The sequence below is a fragment of the Tenrec ecaudatus genome, chromosome 1 (genome assembly GCF_050624435.1).
Source record: "Tenrec ecaudatus isolate mTenEca1 chromosome 1, mTenEca1.hap1, whole genome shotgun sequence".
Taxonomy (NCBI): domain Eukaryota; kingdom Metazoa; phylum Chordata; class Mammalia; order Afrosoricida; family Tenrecidae; genus Tenrec; species Tenrec ecaudatus.
In genome coordinates, this window is record NC_134530.1 from 256340830 (window position 1) to 256356451 (window position 15622).

The window sequence follows — 15622 nt, forward strand, 5'->3', positions numbered from 1 at the left end:
GGCCGCCCGCCGAAAGGTCCACTTCCGGAGCGTGCACGTCCTCTTCCGCTCCGTGTCCGCCCACTTCCGGTTTCGGTGCTTCCTTTGTGCAGGGCCGGGGCTTGCCGGGCAGCTGCAAGTGAGGAATGAGGTTACACTCGCAGTGTGGTCCGTCGAAGTGCTAGGGCTGAAGTCCCTCCGGTCTTTCGAACACCAACCCCCCCATAGCCGAAGAAAAGTCTGTTAAGATGTGTTGACCTCGCTCGCCGTTGGAGGGTGGCTTCACACGTTCACACTTTCAGAGTGGATTCCTGTAGCAGGATATCTGAAATGGGAAGAAACGCTTTAATGGAAACTGAATGAAGAAGCAAGAGAAAAAAGGGGGGAAAAAAGCAAGGAATTACTAAGCACGCGAAAAGAACACCCCCTTAGTAGTGGTCAAAGAATTGCAAATGAGGTTATTGTGGCTTTTGATTTTGTTTTTCTGCCCTTTTAATCTATTAGATAATAGCAAAATATTAGAAATACTTGATTCATTTAGAGTTTTAGGTAAAGTAAAACATATGTTCCCATGGCAGCGAAATGATGTTATGCAACCGACAAAAAGTGACCACGAAAACTCCACCTCATATCGGAAAAAAAAAAATCTAATGGAAACAAAGAACTAGCAGTATTTATTTTCTGGAAGCCCCTGTTTCAGAAGATTTGATTAAAATACATTTTTATGCAGGAGGCGGAAAATGAACTGGGGAAGGATGAAGGTTATTCTGAGAATTGACAAAAATGGAATTCTATTGAATAGATGCGAGAGAATCAGGTTGCAAGTTATTCAAAAGAAATGTTTACCGGTGTTTTGAGGGTTTTCATATCAGTTAACTATGAAGAATGACCCCCAAAGAAGAATGAGATGAAAGAAGGAGTTCAGGAGGTACACTTTTAGTTAGTATAGGTACGAGTTTCAATCTAGCAGTTTTAAGAAGAGAGAAACCCAATGTTTCAAGAGCTGAGTTTTTTTAAACTAAAAATATTAGACTAAAAAATGACTAATATAAAGTTTTTTAAAAAAAGAGTAAACCATCCATTTTTAACCACCATATAGTTTGAAATTGTATTTAAAAAATGGTGGGTCTTTAACTTTATATATCCCTGTGGGTAACTATCAAAGGGTTTTTATTAAATATAGTTCAACAAGTACCTTTTTTTTAAGGAAAAAAGGGTATAGGGTTTCCCTCAAAAGTTTTTTAAAGAAAAAGGCTACTAAATATGAAAATATGTAAATTTCAAACATTTATAAATAGACATGGGATTACTCTTCACACATACATTTTAAAATAATGAAAACAAGTTTCTTGAATGATTTTTAAAAGTAAGCCTTTAGTAGGGCTTAATCAAGGGCAATATAGCAGCCAGGAACTACTAAACCCGAGTGAAGGCCGAACATGATGGTGGGACAAGAGGAAAGTGGAAGGAAATAGAGGAAAGGACCGGAGGCAAAGGATATTTAGTGAGGTCTAAATACAGGTATGTACATATGTAAACATATTAATATATAACAAGAAGGGAATAGATCTATGAACTTATATCTGTATGTTAAGAATTAGGGTTGTAGATGGACATTGGGTCTCAAGTACTCCCTTTGTAAAAAATGATAACAAACTTACATACATGACTTTGAAAAAAGAAACTCTAATTTTGGGGGGCCCTCCCTCATACACTGTCCCTCCAACACCCGCACAACCTAAGTGTCTCTCCACTTGTAGATCACCATTATTGCAGGATTGTCTAGATCAACAGTTCTCAACCTGTATGTCACAACCTCTTTGGGGGGCCAAATGACCCTTTCACAGGGTTCGTCTGATTCATTATGATTGGGGTCACCACAGCATGAGGAACTGTATTAAAAGGGCGTGGCGTTAGGAAGGTGAGAACCACGGCTCTAGACAGTAATATTTACCTGTTGCCTTTAATGTTTGCACTCCTCACATCTCTCTCAGCTTCCATTGTCCAACCCCTCTCATTGTATGCTGCTTTCCCCTTCCCACAAGATCTTGAAATCTATTTGAATTTCTCAACATTTGGAAATTCTATAACCACACTGTTTCCTTTTTTACTTCATGATTGTCTTCATTACAAATTGATGTCTCTGGTTGATTTTCAGTCTTGTATTTTTTATATTGGATACTTGTATATGAAGCCCTGGTGGTATAGTGGTATGAGTTGGGCTGTGGTCCATATGGTTGGCAGTTCAAAATCAGCAGCAGCTTGGGAGAAAGACTGGGCTTTCTACTCCCATAAACAGCTATGGTCTTGGACACCAGAGGGGGTCACTTTGAATCAGCATTGTCTTGATGACAGCGAGTTTTAAGTTTCATATCTAGGTTGACTTTTTTTGTTGTTTTAATTAAAAGATCATTTTATTGGGCGCTTTTACAGCTCTTATAACATTCCTTACATCAATTGTTTCAAGCATATTTGTACATATGTTGTCATCATTATTTTCTAAACATTTGCTTTCTAGTTGAGCCCTTGATATCAGCTCTTTCCCCCCTCCCTTTCCCTTCCATCCTCATGACTCCTTGATAAATTATAAATTATTATTTTCATATCTTACACTGACTGCTGTCTCCCTTCCCCCACAGTTTCCATTGTTCTCATTCCCCTGAGGTGGTGGTGGTTATGTGTCAGTCATGGCAATTGGTTCCCCCTTCCACCCCTTCTCTCCCCACTTGCCCCCCTATCCTCCTGGTATGACTACTCCCATTCCTGTTCCTGAGTTCCATGTGTCATGAACTCTTATCTCATCTGTTCTTGGTTGATGTCTCAGTGGTGTCACTTGTGCTAATCTCAGGTTGTTCTCGAAGAACTCTCTAGTATTTCTTGTACTATTGCTCTGGTTTATACAAATTCTTTGATTTCTGTTTATATGCAAATAGCCTAGTTTCACCACTTCTCTATATGTATATATGCATATGTACACTCCACTGGTTTTGCCACTCTAGGGAACCCAGCCCAAGACATGCTGCAGTGGAGAAATGGAACTAGAATTGAGCTTCAAGAATTTGATTTTGAGTTGACCACTGCTGACGCTTATATTTAGTTCCCAATCTTAAAAGAGGAGTAGTAATGCTTACCTCAGTTCTGTTGGGAGAAGTCAGTGAATAGTGACTGCAACAAGGGCCTTCAACGTGACACTAATTTTGCGAGTGGCCCGGGACCTGGCAGAGTTCAGAACCAAGTTAATGACATGGAACAACAGCAAGCAGTGTAAAAGTAGTTAGTGTGACTGGCACCAGAATCCCTCCTCATTCTGTCTGAAATTCAAGGTTTTCTCCACTAGATGGTGTTGGTAGGGAAAGAAATTCAAGAAACAGATTGCTCTCTAGCTGATGCTGACTTGGAGAAACGGAAGAGCTCCCCTTGGTTTTCGAAGCTCTCTGTCTATATGGGAGCAGATTGCCACCTTTTTCTGCAGAACAACAGATGGCCTCAACTAACTAATCTTTCGGATAGCAGCCAACGTGCTAAAGCACTGTGCCACCAGAGCTTCTCTAGGGAAATAAATCAATTGACCCCAGTAATAAAGACTCTTTTAAAAGGCACTTCTCTAATTTTGCTTTTGGTTACACGTTGGGCTGCTAACCACAAGGCCAGCAATTCAAAAACCACCAGCTGCTCTACAGGAGAAAGATGAGGCTTTCTGCTCCCATTAAGAGTTAGTTTTTATACAAGAATGGTTTGTCCTAATAATATGGCTCTGTATGATACCCACCTTCCTGAAAAGATCACTGAAGACAAAATGGGTGCATAAGCAAATGTGGTGAAGAGAGCTGATGGTGCCTGGCTACCCAAAGCTAAAGCTTCTGAGGTGTTAAAGGCTTGGAGTTAAACAAACAGCCATCACGCAGCGAAGCAACAAAGCCCACATGGAAAAAAACACACCAGCCTGTGTGATTATGAGGTGTCAGTGGGAAGATGTATCACAAGTTAAAAAAACACGCATCCAAATTGATATGTAAGGGACTGGATGTAGTGGAGACCCAAAGTCCACCAGCAAGACGGGGACAGTCCCTCAGGTGGGCCGCTCAGTACGGAAGAGAATGTGGCACTGAGAAGCACATAACTATCCTCTATTTCCTTAAGATTTTCTCCTGTTGTTATTGGGGTCCATACGTGATCTACATCACTGGCCATGTTAGACTTGTGCATGTTCATTTGTTCATGAAAGATCACTCGGTACATGATAGGCAAGATAAATGACCTCTCAGAAACACTGTAAGGGTTCATGATGGTACCGGCAATGGATAGAGGAGAATTGCTAGCACTGGTGATTGTATAGCCCCATGTGGTGGGATTGAACAACATAAGTGTATGGGAAGAGAAGGGATATATTGGAATGAGTAAGATATGTCAATAAAAATATTATTTAATAAAAAATAAAAAGTTTTAGAAACCCACTTGGGTAGATTTACTCTGCCTTATGGGTCTGATATGAGTTAGAATTAACTTGATGGCAGTGATTTTTAACCGAATTAAACTTCCTTCTGGAATCGGCATAAATACTAGTAAATGGTATAACAAAGAGGAAATTAGGTTACTATAAAGCTGGCTTACTTTTGGGGGGGTGGTGTTAAAATTGTATTGCTCAATTAGTTTTAACAGGAAACATTGGTAGTTTGCTTTGAGTTGTGGCATTATCTCCTCTCTCGCCCTTTTGCAGAGTCAGAGGGTGAGAATATATTCAATGTATGACTCAAGTTGACCCGCACATGAACAGAACTAGCGTCTCATCTTGCTGACTGCAGGGTGTAGGCCCTAGCTGTTGTCTCCTAATAAAACCAAACCTCCTGGCATCATCTTGCATCCTCACTAACGCAAATCCATCCTCCAAACGCATGGGTGGTTTGCGTCTAGTTATTTCTGCCTTGATGCATAGCTGGGCTTGCCGGAGTCGCTGTCCTAAAAATTTCGTTTCCATGGTTTTCTCTTCTCATTCCTGCTCCGGAGTTTCTTGCTTTTGCTGATTTCCTCAATATACTTTCTCAGGAATCTGTCACATTTCTTTGTTTAAAAAAATCATTTTACCGGGGGATCTTACAGCTCTCATAACATTCCATACATTAATTATATCAAGCATATTTGTACATATATTGACATCATCATTTCCAAAACATTTTCTACTTGAGTCATTGGAAAAACAGGAGTGATCACAGGTAGGGAAGTAGTGTTATTTGCCTTTCCCTACTGACAAATTTTATCAGCTGACAATAACTTAGTTTTCCATATAAACTTTTAGAACAAAATAACAGTGCATCCATATGTTTCAGTAATCACAGTGAGGCTAAGGGTGTGCAAAAGAGCAACAAGGGGAACTGAGCAATGAAGTCCCCAGGGAATACCAAAAATAGACTTTGGGTGTGGCACCCCATCAGATTCAACCAGAAAACACTCCCAAAGGTCAACAAACAGACCTTAAACTATTTACCAGCTGTTCTTTTTTGGTCTTTTTTTTGTTGTTTTGTTTTCTTTTGTTGCTTTGCTATGCTCTGTCTTGTTTTTTTGTGCATATTATTATTTATGCAGGTCAATTTAGATAAGATAGGTGGGATAAACAATCTGGAGAAGAAAACAGCAGACTGACAGTTCTGAGGGGACATGGGAGAGGGAAAGGAAGTGGGTGTTAACAAACCCAGGAACAAGGGAATAGCAAGTGATCCAAAGTCTAAGGCGAGGAAGGTGTAGGAGGCCTGGTGGGGCTTGATCAAGGGCAATGTAAGCGAGAGGAATTACTGAAACCCAAATGAAGGCTGAACATGATAGTGGGACAAGAGAAAAATAAAAGGAAATAAGAGGAAAGAATTATGAGGCAAAAGTCATTTATAGAGGTCTAAGTACAGGCATGTACATATGTAAATATATATATGATGGTGGGGAAATAGTTCTATATGTATATATTTATAGGTCGAGCATTAAGGTAGTAGATGGACATCAAGCCTCAACTCAAGTACTCCCTCAATGCAAGAACACTTTGTTCTTTTAAACTAGCATTCCATGATGTTCACCTTCCTGACATGATTGCTGAAGACAAATGTGTGCATAAGCAAATGTGGTGAAGAAAGCTGAATGTGCCTGGCTATCAAAAGATATAGCATCTGGGGTCTTAAAGGCTTGAAGATAAACAAGCGGTCATCTAGTTGAGAAGCAACAAAGCCCACATAGAAGAAGCACACCAGCCTGTGTGATCACTAGGTATTGATGGATCAGGTATCAGGTATCAGAGAACAAAAAATCATATCATTGTGAATTAGGGGGAGTGGAAAGTGGAGACCCAAAACCCATCTGTTGGCAACTGAACATCCCTTACAGAAGGGTAATGGGGAGGAGATGAGCCAGTCAGGGTGCAGTATGGCACCAATGAAACATAACTTTCCTCTAGTTCTTTAATGCTCCCCACCCCCTACTAGCATGGTCCCAACTCTACCTTACAAATCCGGCTAGACTAGAGGATGTACACTGGTACAGGTAAGAGCTGGAAACAGGAAATCAGGACAGATAATGAGAGTAGCGATACCAGGACAGTAAGTAGAAAGTGGGGGTGAAAGGGGGAACCAATCACACGGATCTACATATAACCCCCTCCCAGGGGGATGAACATCAGAAAAGTGGGTAAAGGGAGACATTGGACAGTGTAAGACATAAAAAAATAATTATCTATAAATTATCAAGGTTTTGTGAAGGAGGAAGGGTGGGAGAGGGAGGGAAAAATTAGCTGATACCAAGAGCTCAAGTAGAAAGCAAATGTTTTGAGAATGAGGATGGCAACAAATGTACAAATGTGCTTGACACAACGGATGCATGCATGGATGTGATAAGAGTTGTACGAGCCCCAATAGAATGATTTTTTAAAAAAATTACAGTGACTATAAATGGATTAAAGACATAGAATGGAAGTATGAATTTTTAAAATGACCCATTAATATGTTACCTACAAGAGACACATGTTAGATACAAAGATATAACAAACATTAAAAATTGAAGGTGAGGGGAAACACATATCAAATAATATCAAAATAAAACATGAGTAACAATATTCATTTCAGACAAAAGACACTTCAAAGTCCATTATTGGAGACAAAGAAGGACATTGTATCATGATCAAAAGATAAACCCATTAGGAAGATATGACAAGGATAAATATTTGTGCATCCAATGACAGTACTCCAAAATATATAAACACATTCTAATAGGATCGGAAAAAATAGTTATATAATATTAGAAGATGTTAACATACCACTGGTGAATGTACAGACAACTAGAAAGAAACTCATAAAGATGCAGAAGGTCTAAATAGCACAGTCGGCTGACAGTAACTTGCAGACATATACAGAATAATACATCACCCAACAGCAGTGCAAGATTTATTCTTCTCCAACAAACACAGATAATTCTCTAGCCTAGACAACACTTTAGGTCGCAAAACAAGTTTGAGATACAAAATCATGGATACAATACAAAGCATCTTCTCTGGGGGCGCGAAAAACAAAAACAAAAACAAAAACAAAAGCATCTTCTCTGATTTTAATCCTGTAAAACTCCAAAGACAGTAAGTCCAAAGTGTAAGAAAGCAATACAAATTTAACACCTAATTTAAATAAAGTTAAATTAAAAGCCTTTAGAAGCAAATTAAAATTAAACACAACACGCCTAAACCTCTGGGACACAGCAAGGGCAATGTTCAGAGGAAATTTTATAGCAATAAGCAAACACAGCAAAATAAAATAAAGATCCCAATCTATAACTTAGGCTGACAACTTGACCAAATAGTGAAAGAAGTACATAGACCTAAGAAGAAAGGAAATAACAATTAGAGTAGAAATAAATGACGTGAAATATTTTTAAAAGGAAGATTGACAAATCTAAAAGTGAACTGTTTGATAGATTCTTTGACAATAACATTGATAAACCAGTGGTCAAACTGGCAATGGGGAAAAAGAGAAGATACAGATAAGAAATAAAAATGGGTGCATTTTAACAGAACTAGCCAAGGTAAAGAGGATTATTACAGAATGTTATAAAAATTATGTTCTAACAAATTTGAAAACCTAAAAGAAATGGACACATTTCTAAAAGTACAAGATCTACCTAGAGTAACACAAGAGGTAGACCTTCTAAATAGACTAATAGCAGGAGACTGAAACATGAAAAAATCAACAAAGCAAAAACATCCCACACAAATAGCCCTGGCCCAGCTGGCTTTAGGGGACAGTTGTATTACACATTTAGAAAAGAGCTGACCCTAATTCTACTCAAATTCTTCCAGAACAAAGAAAAGGTATTCTATGAAGACAGCATAACCCTGACCCCAATATCAGGAAAAAGTTGTAAAGAAAGACAAGGAAAAAATCAAGGTATAGATTGTTGTCAGTTATGAACACAGATACAGAAATTCTCATCAAAATTATAGGTAAATAAGTCAACAGATATTTTAAAAAATCATAATTAGGTGGGATTTGTACAAAAATGGTTCAACATTAGAAAAGTCATCAACACAATTGCTCACATAAATAAAACAAATGAAAAGAACTGTATCATCATTTCAATTAATGTAGAAAAGATGTTTGATCAAATCTAGCACCCTTTCTTGATAAAACTCTCAGCAAAATAGTAATAGAAGAGAAATTCTTCAACATAATTGAGGATACACACACACACACACACAAAACCAACAGGCAACATTATTTTCAATGGAAAGTGACTGGACTATTCCCCTTGGGAATGAGACAAGGATGTTCATGATCATATTTCTTATTCAGCATAGTACTGAAAATTCTAGCCAAAGCAATAAAGCAAGAAAGGGAAATAAAGATCTCCAAATAGGTAAGACAGAAGTAAAACGAGATGTGTTTATTCACAGATGGCATAGTTTCATACGTAATATGGAGGATCCCAGAGACATAATAAGAAAGCTATTAAACTTAATAGAAGGTCTCATTAAAGTGAGAAGGTATGAGATCAACATACAAAAATTAGTAGAATTGTGGTCGTTACATAATTTCGTGTCAACTTGAGTGTGGGGGTGGATTCTAGCCTGTCAATCAGGTTGCAGGTGTATGAACTCATTTGGGGTGTCACTGAGATGAATGGCTCCCTGGAGGTGCGCCATTTTCTCTCTGATTCACCTTCCTCCTGTCAAATCAGTGGGAGAGAGGCTAGAGACATCACCATTGGATCCACACAACTCTGCACCCACTGATTTGTGATTGTCCTGCATTCTGCTGATTGTGTGTGGCTACGTGAGTCTTAAGAAGGGTTTTGGTTTTTTTTGACTAGTGTTGGATTTATGGACTTGAGCTGGACTGGGCTGGGATGTTTTCTTGATATACAATTACTTCTTTATCTAAAGCTTTCTCCTGTACATATATGAGTATCCCTATATTTGTTTCTATAATAAACCTCGCCTAACAAGAATTCTTCTATACAGAAAAGGAAAACTCTAAAAAGGAAACCAAGAAATTAAAACCATTTACAATATCCCCCTAAAGGATAAAATACCTGGTAGCCAATCTAACCAGGAATATAAAAGACTTATACAATAAAACTATAAAAAACACAGCATGAACCCAAAAGAGGCTTCGAGAAATGAAAAAGCATACACTACTCATGGAATGGAGGACTTAGCATTGTGAAAATGTCAATATTACACAAAACAACCTATAGATATAATGCAATCCTGAATTTAAATCCAAACAGTATTCCTTAATTAAATGAAAAAAAAATAACCTCCCACACTCTAAAAAGCAAAAGATATGTTGAAGAAGAAAAACAAAGTAAATGACTTAACATTTTCTAAACTCAAAACTTAGTATACAGAAATAGAAGTCAAAACAGTGTGGTACTGATATACGGACAAACCAAAGACCAGTAAAGCAAAATTGAGAACCCAGAAGTAAATCCATGCAGGTGGGAGTAATTTATCCCCTACAAAGGATCAAAGTTTCTTCAACAGCACGTAGGTAATCTCTTGTACAAATTCTTCTGGCAAACTTGAATATCTATTTGTAGAAAAATGAAACAGGATCCACACCTCACACCATATACAAAACCAACTCAAAATGGATCGAGTTCTTGGAAAGTAGCAGAAACAAAGCTAGAGGTCCTAATATATGACAGAGATAGTCTGACAAATATACTAAAACACACAAACAACAGAAGATAAACCAGAAAACAGAGTATCCTAAAAAAATAAATATTTATATTTATCAAAAGAGTGGAAACAGAACTAACAAAAACCTAAAATTTGACAAACACATCTTTTTTAAATTTAATTTTATTTTTTTAAACAATTTATTGGGGCTCATACAATTCTTATCACAATTCATACATATACATACATCAATTGTATAAAGCACATCTGTACAGTCCCTGCCCTAATCATTTTTTTCTCCTCTTTTCTTTTTTTACATTTTATTAGGGACCCATACAACTCTTATCACCGTCCATACATATACATACATCAATTGTATAAAGCACATCCATACATTCCCTGCCCCAATCATTCTCAAAGCATTTGCTCTCCACTTAAGCCCCTTGCATCAGGTCCTCTTTTTTTTTTCCCCTCCCTCCCCTTTCCCCCCTCCCTCATGTGCCCTTGGTAATTTATACCTCGTTATTTTGTCATATCTTGCCCTATCCGGAGTCTCCCTTCCCCCCTTCTCTGCTGTCCCTCTCCCAGGGAAGAGGTCACATGTGGATCCTTGTAATCAGTTCCCCCCTTCCAACCCACTCACCCTCCACTCTCCCAGCATCGCCCCTCACACCCTTGGTCCTGAAGGTATCCTCCACCCTGGATTCCCTGTACCTCCAGCCCTCATATGTACCAGTGTACAGCCTCTGCCCTATCCAGCCCTGCAAGGTAGAATTCGGATCATGGTAGTTGGGGGGAGGAAGCATCCAGGATCTGGGGGAAAGCTGTGTTCTTCATCGATACTACCTCACACCCTAATTAACCCATCTCCTCTCCTAAACCCCTCTATGAGGGGATCTCCATTGGCCGACACTTGGGCCTTGGGTCTCCACTCTGCACTTCCCCCTTCATTTAATATGGTATATATACACATATACATATATACATATACACATATATACACATACATACACACACTTATATCTTTTTTTTTTTTTGCATGATGCCTTATACCTGGTCCCTTGGCACCTCGTGATCGCATTGGCCGGTGTGCTTCTTCCATGTGGGCTTATTTGCTTCTGAGCTAGATGGCCGCTTGTTCACCTTCAAGCCTTTAAGACCCCAGTCACTATCTCTTTTGATAGCCGGGCACCATCAGCTTTCTTCACCACATTTGCTTATGCACCCATTTGTCTTCAGCGATCCTATCATGGAGGTGTGCAGTCAATGATATGATTTTTTGTTCTTTGATGCCTGGTAACTGATCCCTTTGGGACCACTCAATCACACAGGCTGGTGTGTTCTTCCATGTGGACTTTGTTGCTTCTGAGCTAGATGGCCGCTTGTTTATCTTCAAGCCTTTAAGACCCCAGTCACTAGCTCTTTTGATAGCCGGGCACCATCAGCTTTCTTTACCACATTTACTTGTTCACCCACTTTGGCTCCAGCCGGACAAACACATCTTACAAGCATCTAATTTCTATGATTTATAGAAATTGTCAACACCTCAGAGAGATAAATAATCCAATAAAAATGGACAAATAATTTAAACAGAAACTTCTGAAGGCCAGCCCCCACAAGTAATCGTGGATTCGATAGGCGCAATTGTGCCGTTAAAATATGTATATATAGATTATAGTAAAGTCATAGAGAATAAGGAGGGATAGAAGAGATATTGAAATAATGGAGTCAGACACATAGTAGCATGCTCACCTCAGCCCCACTTGGTGGTCCAGGTGGAGATGGGAGACAAGGGGGCTGGAGAGAAGGGGAGGGGAAGGAGGACAAAGGGAAAAGGGACAGGGGTGTGAGGACGGGGTGGGGGAGAGAGGATGGGGAGAGTGGAGAGCTTTATTACTAGCCAAGGCTTATATATCTTTGGGGGGGCGTGCAAGCCCACTAATTACAGGTAAAGACATACATCACAGGAAGCGGTTGCACAATAGGTAATACAGTAATGAGAGGGGGACGATCTAGGTGTGTACACGCAATAGGAACAGAAGGGATTGGGGGTATACAGGTGACAAGATGGGTGGATCCTAGATTCAGGATGGCAGCCTAACTTTGGATGTCACTGAGCAGGTTTGACCTGTTCTCTGGCTCTGATTGAAACCATTATCAGTAGAGTGTGTACCCCACCTACAGGGGACCCAAGTGAAAGCTGCTTCAGGGAGCAGTCACCCATTGTCCTTAACAGCAGGGAGAGGGCTCCACCTGTGATGGGACCAGACAGTGGCTGAATGCCTTCAGAGAAGATATCTCTAAGCATCTGACCTCCCATGATGTGCTGGCAAACAGCCTCTAAGGTTTGGCATATCTTTGGGGGAAGCAAAGCTGGAGAAAAGTCTTTTGTACTCCACATTTAGGTTGTTAACAAAGGTGCTTGTGATCATTAGCCATTAGAGAGACGCCAATTAAACTACAATGAGATACCAACTCACCCCAGCCCATGTGGCACTGATGAAACAACAAAGCAGAAAGCAACACATGCTGTCCAAGGTGGTGGGGAGGATGGGGCTCTTCTACACCCACTCACATCACCACTAGGGAAAACGTATTGTGCTTTCTGGAAAAGTCAGAAGTAGAAATGGTCCAGCCATCTTACTATTAGGCATTTAGCCTAAAGAACTAAGAGCAGTGACATGAATTTTCTGTATGTACAATCAATGTAGGAATTGTAATATTGCTCTTGTACACATTTGCATATCTGTGGCCATTGCAGCATTATTCGCAATAACAAAAAGCCTGAAATGACATGTGTGCCCATCAACAGATGAGTGGAACAAGATGTGGAATACTATAGTGGAATATTACTCAGACTCAAAATATCATCCTAAAATATCCCTTTCATCTGGAAATGAGGCCCAGAGTTCTCCCATCATCTAAATAACATATTGGCCTATAAATTATTTTATAGGCTAATATGTTCTGGAGGATAGTGTTCTTTAGAACAATCAACTATATGAGACCAAATCAACAACATTTGCCCACAGGTTATGCCAGGAGGGCATAGAAAATGGGGGGATGAAAAGGGAGAAGGAGGGATAGAAATAGGGAAGAGTGCTGACACATTGTATGGACCACAGTCAACGTCAGGGAACAGTGTGTATATAAATCGTTCAATGGGAATCCAATGCGCTGTGTGAATGTTCACCCAAAGCACAATAATATGCTTTAAAAATGAATAGTTTGTAAACATGAGTCTAGCAGCATTTATAGAGAAATTGTAAGATCTCTCTCTCTCTGGGCTAGAGTTACACCTTGGTCCTTGGCTCCACACAAGAAAGAATTCACACCGAAGCCTAACTCTTGATCCAAGTGAATTTAATGAGTTAAAAGAAGCTTCAGGTTTTATGCGGCACCCATAGGATTCCTTTGACCATGCAGCCTGGCAGAGACTGCTCGGCGTCACGCAAAGATCTCTCTCCCAAGTTTTCCTCCCAAAAAAGGATCTCTCTCCCTCTGGGTTCCTGCCTTTTCAAGGATTCCAGGGGGAGGTGTGGTGAATGACCCCAGGTGGACCCCATTTGCTGAATTGCAATCACCTGGCCCAGGTGGGCTGATCCAGGTTTAATGCCCACCCACACCCACCGCCGGGCGGGGGAGGAAAACCTAGGCCTTTGTTCTGCTTGGCTCTCTTGAGCAGGTGTCAATGGACATCCCATCCCTGCCTATCTGCCTAACAAAATGTGTGGCCTTCACTGTATACAAGATAAAAGAAAATAAACTGTTAACCTAACAGATTTTTTTTAAAGGGTTGATCATTCTCACTCAATATACATTGTGCAAAAATCCTAAAAATAGAATATTAGCAAGCTTCATCTGATAATATATGAAAACCAAAAGCAGACTCACTGCCCAAAGTCAATGCCAACTTAGAGTGACCCTAGAGGACACGGTGGGTTCCCAAGACTGTAACTCTTTATGGGACTGGAAACCTTCATCTCTCTCATGTGGAGAAGCTGGTGGTTTCAAACTGCCAACCTTGCAGTTGGTGCCCATTGCATAACCACTACACCACGAGAGTTTTTAATACAGAAGGGTAATAAACAATAACCAAGCTGAGTTTGTCTATAAATTCAACACTGATTTTACATTAGAAAAATCAGTAATATAATTCACCACATCAATAGGTTAAGAAACATTTTTATATAAATCTCAAAAGATGCAAAATATGAAACTATTTGATAAAATTTAACAACCATTTATTTTAGAATTTAGCAAGCTAGAAATAAAAGGGGGCTTATTAAATGTAATACTGGTTATCCATACAAAATCAGTGCAAACATTAATATTGATGGTGAAATATTAAAAACTGTAATTTGAAATCAAAATCAAGACTAGGATACCTATTAGCACATTTCTATCAATGCTGTATGAGAATCCCTGTAAAATAAGGAAAAGAAAAGGATTGAGCTTAGAAAGGAAGGTAGAGCTATTGTGTGTGCCTATGTGTGTGTGTAAATTAAGTGATTGTGCACAAAGAAAAAATTTTAAAGTCTACAAATAAATGATCCCAACTGACAGTAGTTTGATACATTTTATGTATACACAATCAATTTAGGCATTGTAATATTGTTTTTCTAAACAAGAACACACAGAAAGTGAAATTTATAAACTAAACATTTAAAGAGTCTCAACAATATGAAATAGCTAAGGATGAATCCAAAGGCACCTGGTGGACTAGTAGATTAGGGTTGTGCTGCTATGCGCAGGAGAGCAGTTAGAAACCACCAGAAGAGGTTTCTAAAGAAACAGTTACCGTCTAGTCACTGTCCTCCCCCGTCTGTAGCAGCCCTATGAGCTGGAACTGGCTTCATGGCAGGGAGTGTGGTTGGTTTGGGGCGCAGTCACAGTCTAGGAAACTGATAGGGGACATTTCTCCTCTTTCCTTTAGGGTTGCTATGAGTTGAAATGACTCAATGGCAGGGAGGAAGAAGAAATTTAATAAAAGATGTGAAAGAACCCCATAGAGAAAAAAAAAGCTTTATTGAAATAAAGCAACAAAAAAATCACCCCAAACTCTAAATAAATGGAGCAATGTGACATAGTTACAGATTAGAATGCACAGTAGCATAACTGTGTAAATTCTGTTTATATAAAATGTATCTGTGTGTAGTTTGGATAAATTGATTGCAATTTTTACAACAAACACAAAGAATAACTAAGAAACTATTCAAGAAGAATCGGTAGAGGGCTTGTTCTACTAGACTCACTTATAAAGACTTAGACACAGTGTAAAACCCCACCCCCAAACCAAGCCCACGGCCATCAGATGGATTCTGACTCATAGTGACCCTACTTTGGGTTTCTGAGAAGGTCAGTCTTTAGGAGAACGGTTAGCCTCATCTTTCTCTGGGCCAACAATTGGTGAGTTTGAACAGACGAGCTTGTGGTTTGCAGCCAAACAGTGCCACCAGGGCTTGCTTAGACAGTTTGCCCTGCCGTGGCGGTTTATGTGTT

At 39.5% G+C, this 15622-nt stretch overlaps 1 protein-coding gene across 1 annotated transcript in view; it reads left to right on the forward strand.

Annotated features, from left to right (window-relative positions):
* The window catches only part of MYLK4 (myosin light chain kinase family member 4), a 142708-nt gene that overhangs the window by 1333 nt on the left and 125753 nt on the right, over positions 1–15622 (forward strand). The window lies entirely within an intron of this gene.